Below are 8,784 nucleotides of genomic sequence, written 5' to 3'. Positions count from 1 at the left end.
CATATGATGCTAATGAGAGAGTGGAAGTGAGATACTTACATGTGGTAATGATGACTTCATGTTGTTTGTTGAAGAATGAAGTCCTTGTTGTGTATTTGCTGCATGTGTTCCTCTTTTTATTTTTATTTTTTATTCTCTGATGTTTTTCTTTAATGTGTAGTTACTTGGTGGTGATGTTGATGATCCTGATGTTGTTGTTAATCTTTGGAAGAACTTATTTGACCTATGGATCTCCATGCTTGAAGCTGACTACAACTTGTGATTTTTTGTTTTTTGGGATAGGCTGCTACAAGATTTCCTATAGGATGACCTGTAGCTGCCTCTCCCTAAAAAAATTTTAATCATTTTTCACCTCTGTAGCATGAGGATGGTTTCATGGGTAGAGAAGGGTTCTAGGAATTTTTGAATGAGGAAAATAGCCTTCAGATGTTCCTTTTTCTCTGTCTTTTCTTTGAAAACTGTAAAAAATAAAATAAAAAATGACTTTATTGGATGAATACAGGGGTGATCGTGGTGGAAAGAGGTATGGTGATGAGATGGTGAAGTAGAAATTTATTTCTTAACATGGGCAGTTCATCCCCTTGCTATAGGGTTACTTCCATTGGGATTACCAAGCCACTGTAATTCCTACAGGATCATCCTGTAGGTTTTCAGGAATCTTGTAGGTTTACAGGGAATCCTGTAGAAAACACAAAACCCTTGCAAACTGAGTTAAATGAGTGGAAAAATGGAGGGAATTATGAAATGATGAAGGATAATGAATGGAGAAATAAAAAAATGAACATGATAGGTCCCTTTTGATCCTCCCTTGTTGCTCTGATCCTCCTCCTGTTAACCTGTAAACAATATTTTCAAATTTTTCTTTTCTCTTTTCTTTTATATATTTTTTTCTTTTTTCTTTTTCTTTTTGAAACCAACTAGTCTACCTCCACGAGGTTTTCATCCTAGCTTCTTGCCTTAGGGCCTCAAAAGAGGTTTTCACCCAAAGATATTTTTATTTCTCTCTCTCTCTCTTTTCCTTTGTTTTTGACACCATTGGGCTGACTCAAGAGGTTTTCAACCCAACAGTGGGACTAGGTGCCTCATGGAGGTTTTCACCTGAGTCTCCTTATTTATTTTTTCTTTATTTTTTATTTTTTTTCCTTTTTAGTGACTTGATGAGGTAGAAGTTAACACTTTCTCCATCATCATCACTATTTTTCTAATACCATCAATGAATTCCATCTTTGATAATGGCTTCTTGTAAACCTTCAATCTATGCATATTAACAATTAAAGGAATGGCCTTTGCATCAATGGTTCTAATCTACACTAAACCATTATCATGAAATTTCTCTATGAAAAAAGGCCCTAACCATATAGTCCTTAACTTACCCTTAAAATATTTGTATCTGGAATCAACAAAGCCCAATCACCTTCTTGAAATTGTTTGTCCTTGATGTTCTTGTCACGCTAGATATTCCTCTGAAATTGAGTCACCTCTGTGTGTAGGACGGTCTACATTCTAAACTCATCTAACCCATTCAGCTGGAGAAATATCTCTTTTTGTGCATTGTTGAGATCTAGATCTAGTTGGGCTACCATCCTCAATGTATTGTACTCAAATTCAATGGACAACAGAGCCTTCTTCCCATAGACAAACTCATAGGGTGTGAATCTAGTGGTGGTATTCCAGAGGGTATTGTAGGCCCAAGTGGCTTCAGCTAATCTATCTATGCAATATTTTTTATTGCTGCTAACCACTTTGGTGAAAATGCCCTCCAACGCTCTATTGGTCACCTCCACTTACCCATAAGCTTGTGGGTGATAAGGAGTGGATATTCTATGCTTGATCTTATGATGGCTTAACAAGTCTTCAATCATGTTGGATGTAAACTGGCTGCCTTGATCAGTGACTAGTTCTCTAGGGTACCCAAACTTGTAAAAATACATTTTCCCTTAAGAACTCAACCACCTTCTCCTCTGTTGTTGCCTTCATTGCCTTGGTTTTAGCCCACTTGGTCAAATAGTCAATGCACACAATGATGTACTAATTTTTCCTGGATAGAGGGTCAATAGGTCCAATGAAATCCATGCCCCACTTGTCAAATGGCTTGAAAGTCACTTGAAGTTACAGAGGCATTTCATCCCTTGGAGTAGGATTTCCCATCCTCTAGCATCGATCACAGTAGCTAGTATACCTTCTCACATCCTGATGAAGAGTGGGGTAATAATAACCAGCTTCCAACACCTTGAATGTTGTCCTCTTAGCTGCATAATGACCTCCAAAAGGCACATCATGATAGTTCAGAAGGATGTCAAAGAATTCCTCCTCCCTGACACATCTTCTCAGAATTTGATCCGGACCTAGTTTGAAAAGGTTGCCCCCAATCCAAGTGAATGGGGCACTCTTCCTCACAGTCTTGCTTTTCTCTTTGGAGGACAAGTTTGGTGGGAACTTTGTAGACACCAAGTAGTTTTCTATGTTATAAAACCATGGATAGAGAACTAAAATCATTAATAATTATTCATCTGGTATCTCGTCATCAACCATTCCTTCCTCCCCTGCAAGCAAAGTTAATCTGGACAAAAAAATCTGCAACAACATTCTTCTTGCCAGGCTTATCAACAATAGTTAGATCAAACTGCTATAATAGAAGTAACTATCTAATAATCTAGGCATTCACATCAGGTTTATTCATCAAATATTTAATTACAGCATGGTCAACATGTAAAAATGTTTGGTAACCTATAATGTAATGCCTAAATTTGTTCAATGAATGTACAACTGCTAGGAGCTCCTTTTCAGTCACTGTGTAGTTCAGTTCAGCCTTTGACAGATTCTTACTGATAAAGTAAATGGCATAAGGCAATTTGTCATCTATCTGGCCTAGAGCTGCTCCTATGGCTTTGTGTGAGGCATCAACATGTATATGAAAAGGAAGGGCACAATTTGGGCCTTGGAGAATAGGTGCAATGGTCAACTTGTCCTTTATGGTGTCCAAGGCCTCTTGACAACTTTTTGACCATACAAATTAAGAGTCTTTGGCCAACAACCCAAATAAAGGAGAAGATAACTTGTTAAAGTCTTTTATAAACCTCCGATAGTATCCAGATAAACCTACAAAACTTCTTACACCTCTTTGTTTTGTAGAGGAGGGAACCTTTGGATGATGGCTATTTTGTTTGGCTCCACCTGCAGTCATTGCTAGGATATTGAATGACCTAGTCGTCAAGAACTCTCATTTTTTGGAACTAAGGGATGGGTTCATTTCAACACATTTTTTTTATCACCTTACCTAAGTTTGATATAGCCTCCTAGAAATCACACCCATAGGGTGTGAAATCATCCATATAAATCTCTACTAAATCATGGAATAGCTCAATAAAGAGACTCAAGACCACTCTTTGGAAAGTGGTAGGGGAATTGCATAGGCCAAAAGGAAGGAACCTATAGCTGAAAGTACTCAAAGGACAAGTCAAGGTGGTTGTATCCTGGTCTTTAGGGTTGATCTAGATTTGATTGTACCCGTTGAACCCATCTAGGAAAGAGAACAAAAAATTCCTTGCCAGGCCTTCTAGCACTTGGTCAATGAAAGGTAGAGGGAAATGGTCCTTCTTTGTGGCTTTGTTTAACTCTCTTTAACTAACACAAATCCTCCACTTCACATTTTTCTTTGGAACCAACAACAAAGGAGAGACCCACTCACTATCCAAGATAGGGTAAATGAATCTTGCATCTAGCAGCTTTTGCAGTTTTTCTTTGACTATATCCTTGAGAGTTGGATTCATTCTCCTTTGGGGTTGTTGGACTGGCTTACAACCTTCTTTGATATAAATGTTGTGAGTACACCCTGAGGGGTGCACTCCATTCATTTTCTTGTAATTGCAAGCAAAGTCATCCAAATGTTCCTTTAGCATGTTGCACAACTTTTCTTCTTGGTGTACACAAAGAGATGGGTTGATTTTCAAAGTTCTCTCAGGGATGAATTCTATGGTTTTGACATAGGTAGGGTTTGAACCAGCTAAGAATAGATCAATTTGATGGTTTTTCTGGGTTTCCTTTACTACTTCCTTGAAGGACAAGGTGCAGGGAGTTGCAATTTGGAGTATGTGTTCAATCAAATCATCTTCATCCGGTTGTCCTCCTCCCATGGATGTTTCTAAGGTATAGAGTTGGGCTAAATAAACTTCATCTTCTTCCTCCTCTTCCAGCCATAAAGGTAAGTCATGTTCTAGAGATGGATGAGCAAGAGGGTACAAGACTAACTACTTGGACATATGCCCATTTTTTATAGTCATATTTCCAGCCCTACAACTGATGTAGGCATTGACAGTGGATAACTAGGGCCTCCCAAGGATGAGAGGGTAACCAGCAAGCTTGGCCTTAGGATGGAGAATGAGGAAGTCTAGAGGGTACTCCCAAGAGTCAATGGATGCCATCACATCCTCCACAATCCCCTCAGGGGTCACTATGGAACGATCTATAAGTTGCAAGATTGTTGTGGTCTTTCTCAATGAACCCTGGAGATTAAGCTTGAGCATGGTGTACTTAGTCATCACATTAATGGCAGCCCCAAGATCAGTCAAATTGTGTGGGACAATGGTGCCATTGATGTGTACATATACTCCAGGGCTTCTAGGTTCCAAATAATTTGGGAAAATTACTTGCCCCAACATTAAGTCAAACAGCTATCTAATGACATTAATGGTAGGGGTGTCTCTTTTTCCCCTCCCTAGATGTTTGAAGCACTTATCCTCTTTATGGCTTGGAGAAGTGGAATTTTGACACATAGGTTTTCCAATTCAACTAGAAGTCCATCCTCTTCTGGGGTAGGTAGGATTGAATGAGTTAATCTCTCAGGAAAGGGTGGTGGATTTAATATAGGCATGCTTTCCTCTCTTTGTTCCTCACTCTCCCTAGGTGGAGGTGGAGGTTGGTTTTCTGGGAGTACTCTCCCAGATCTCAAGTTGATTTCTTGAATCTCCAAAACATAAGCAGGATAGGATGTCTCTCCATTGTATACTTGTTGTGTCTATCTGCTGTTTAGGTTCAGATTTGGCTGGGAAAACATCTGGGGTTTCTTTAGTGGAGCGGGATTTAAAATATATGGTTGAGAAGGTGGTGAAGGCAATAAATCTTGAGCATTGTTGTATGGGGGCCTCCACCCCTGGCGCGGTGCATTCCACTGAGGTTGTGGCAAAGCATATGGCTGAAATGACTGGCTAGTTAGCTGGGAATGGTAATGAGGTGAAAAGTACCAAGGAGGAGGTGTAGACCACGAAATATGAACAGGAGGCCCCCAAGAGGTAATGGATGTGGTTTGGTTACAGTTGTAATAGGCATGGGATGACCCTTGCATGCCCTACTAGTATGGTCAAGTCCCATGAGGTCTCCTTTGATTTATGTAGCAGAGTTGTTCAGTCACCCCTTCAATCCCCTGTTACACATCTATTAGTATAGGTAGAGAAAGGCACTTGTTTGTGGAGTGGATTTCTTCACAGACTGAGAAGACTTCAATCAGATTCAATGGAAATTCATTCCTAGGATGCCTCCTTGTGCATCTAGGGCAGAAAATGACTAAGGCTCTCTCTGCCTCCTCCTGCTTTCTCTTGATGTGCATAGTGTCCATCTGTAGGGCAAGGGTTTGCAGCATCTCACTCTTGAAATCTTCCATCATGTTTCCAATTTCACCCTTGATGGATGTAGTGGAAGAGGATGGACTTACCATAGGTTGACTACCCCTACCCTTTTTCCTAGCTACCCTAGAATGGTTCGTAAAGACAATCTTGATATCTTCATAGGGTAGTTGGTAGATGTCCCCTCCTGCTAGTAGGTTTAGGGTGTCCAGAAGATCTTCCCTTACCCCTCTAAGTAGGACTAGTTTCAGTGACTCGGGATCAAGTGTGCACCTAGCCCTTTTGTAGCTAAGCTAGAATATTTCTTCATAATCCTCTAGGGCTTCATCATGCCCTAAGGTCATCCTAAAAATTTCCTCTTTAGTGTCTTTGGACCTACAATAGTCTCGATACTTATTTTTCAATGCTTGCTACATCTAAGCCTAGGTTGTGATTCTATCCCCAGGTAAACCCATGGACCAGCACAAAGCTGCATCCTTGAGAGTGGAGGAGAATAGTTTCAAATTCTTCTAATCATTGGTGTAATCATAGGTTCTGCATATGAAAGCAAACTCAAACAATAAAGTGTCTAGATCTTCTGAGGTTAGGCCATGGAAATGAGGAAGGGTAGAGGGGCTTATATTCTTCATCTTGGTATCCTCATTAGTTTCTAAGATGGGAAAGGAACCGTCAACTCTTTCTCTATTTCTTCTATCATTTCTATTTTCAGACATTGGGTCAGTTGGAATGGGTTCTTCTTCTTCTTCTCCCCATGTAGGCTCTTCAAATATCTCTGGTTGTTCACCTAAGGGTTCCTCCAATTCAAAACCATCGAAGAAGAGGGAAGGTTGGCTATTTGAAGCGGTGGGGGTATTTGGCATAAATTTCCCTAAGTGATCCATATTCATACGAGGCATGAAAGAAGTATTTCTGTTTTGTTTTGTGTTTTTTTGTCAAACTTTGAAACTAATTGTAGAATGAAATCACAAACTGAATGGGAACTAACTGGCTGAATGAAAACTAAATTCTTGAATGAAATATCACTTGCAGAATGGAAATGAGAGCAAAGAATGTAGAATGGAAAAGAAATCAAACTAAATTACTTTTGCAGAAATGAAGCTAATAGAAAAACATCAGAGATAAGAAATGGAAGAAAGAAAGCATTAATCACATATTAATCAGACACCTCCTTGATAACAGTGCCAATAAGTGATGAGCACCAGTATTGCAACAAGAATGTTGCAACTCCTAGGGCTACCAGCTTTACTTTATCAACTCGGGGTTCATACAAACTTGGAGGTGACAGTGTTGTATACAAAAGTAAATGTGATGGGTCTGCCCTTTGTCACTACTAAGCTGGCAATAGACCACTAAGGTTTTTCAAACCAGACTTCTATGGATTAGAAGAATCTTGATAATCGATGAAGGAAAGACAAATATACACTAAGAGAAATCTTTGCTATTGCAGTAAGGAAAAAGACTGAAAGAAAATGCTAAAACACACCATTCTTCTAACTAACTGCTAATAGGCTTTTCTTCAAAAGAATGCTAAGTTAACATATATGCAATCCTACTGTCCTAAGCATGAAAATTCAAATCATCAAACATTCTACTGTTGTGCATGTAAATGAATAAAATAAATATGTTTTCCTTTTTGTCTTTTGTTTGTGAAAGTGTGAAAACTAACTTATTTTGGCGATATGTTAGGTGGCTTAGGGATGATGGTGGATTGTCAAAAGGCTTGGGAGACAAGTAGGGGTCCTTCTAAAGCTTCCTAGAGGCTTTTTCCTCAATTTGTCCTCAAAACAGGCCACTACAGATCAACCTATAGGATGTCCTAATGTGTTCTATAAGATGTCCTGAAAACCTACAAGATCCCCTGTATTCCTACAAGATACAACTAAGAGAAAAAGGAGGGATGTTGAAGGGGATGGAATGCTTAGGGAAGGTGGTTGGAGGATGGAATGAGGAAAGGGAGTGCCTAGGACCACTTTAAAACTCAAAACCAGAGTTGTGAGATGGTTGGATTTGCTCAACAAGCTTAGAGAAGTATTCTTGTGAAATGATGAAATTAGTGAGGGTTTTAGTGAAAGAGAGTGATGACCATGGATGGATGAAGTTGGAATGAGGTTGATGACCATGAAATCTCTCTATACTTCTGAAAATCCTGCACTACATTAACCATTGATATTTATCCAAAAATCATGTAAATTAGAATGATTTCAATTAACCAAGGAGAACATAATTTCATGAGCTAGTTGCCTATGTCATGCCTGAGGAAAACTTGTAGAATAAGATGAAACCTTGATGAGGTTTGAAGTAAAACTGAAGATAGAAGAAATGATAACTAAATCCTACTCTTGCAAATGGATCAAATGTTGGCCTAAGTACAAAAAACCCTAAATTCCATGAGAAAGTAGAATCGTGTCTTTTTGGAGCTGCATAGGAGTTATTTCCTCAAACCATGATCCTAGAAGGAAGGAGTGAGGCCAAAACCACCTACTAACAACTTTTTGAAGTTCCTTTATCTCTTCTAATCTACTACTGAAGTAAAGCACAAATGGAAGCAAACTAATCAAATCTACAACTACTTGCAATGAAATAATTCTAAAGAAAATTCAACTATGAAATCAACTAAACATACAAATACAAGAAGAGGAGCCTTTGATGCTAGGGTTGGGCCCTAATCAAAGAGATTTATCCCTCTGAGTCAACTTAGCACTGGGTCAAGGAAATGTTCATTCTCATTATCAGAACAAAAGATTATGTAACAATCTCTTCCACAAGTCTTGAACTCGAAAATGACTAGTGTTTTTACAGCAAAAATTTGAATCCTAATGAGGCTCTAGGCCTATTTATTTATACAACTGAAGTCTCCAATGAATTCCTTAAATCAAGGGAGGTTCAGCTCCCAAAATTGAGATAAAGTGGCTCTTTAACTGTCACTTGCACAACTGTCTTTTGATCTCCACGACTTGGTTGCTTGTACTCCGAGCTGGTGTGATTGATGGAGGAATATTCGAATGAGTGAGGAGTAAATGAGGAGGAACTACCTCCTACAATATCTCTTCCTTGTCTCATTCAAGTTTAAACTCTAAATTAGCAAAAATTTCCATGTTTTTCTCTCAAAAACCTGCAATCAATGCACATTAGTCCACTAGGCATAGTATCTCACTTTGACTCATCT

Source organism: Pinus tabuliformis, chromosome 9 (genome assembly GCF_031772625.1).
Source record: "Pinus tabuliformis cultivar Carrire ecotype Pingquan chromosome 9, CPIR1, whole genome shotgun sequence".
NCBI lineage: Eukaryota > Viridiplantae > Streptophyta > Pinopsida > Pinales > Pinaceae > Pinus > Pinus tabuliformis.
The sequence above is the reverse complement of the archived record's forward strand: the minus strand, read 5'-3'. Positions refer to the sequence as shown.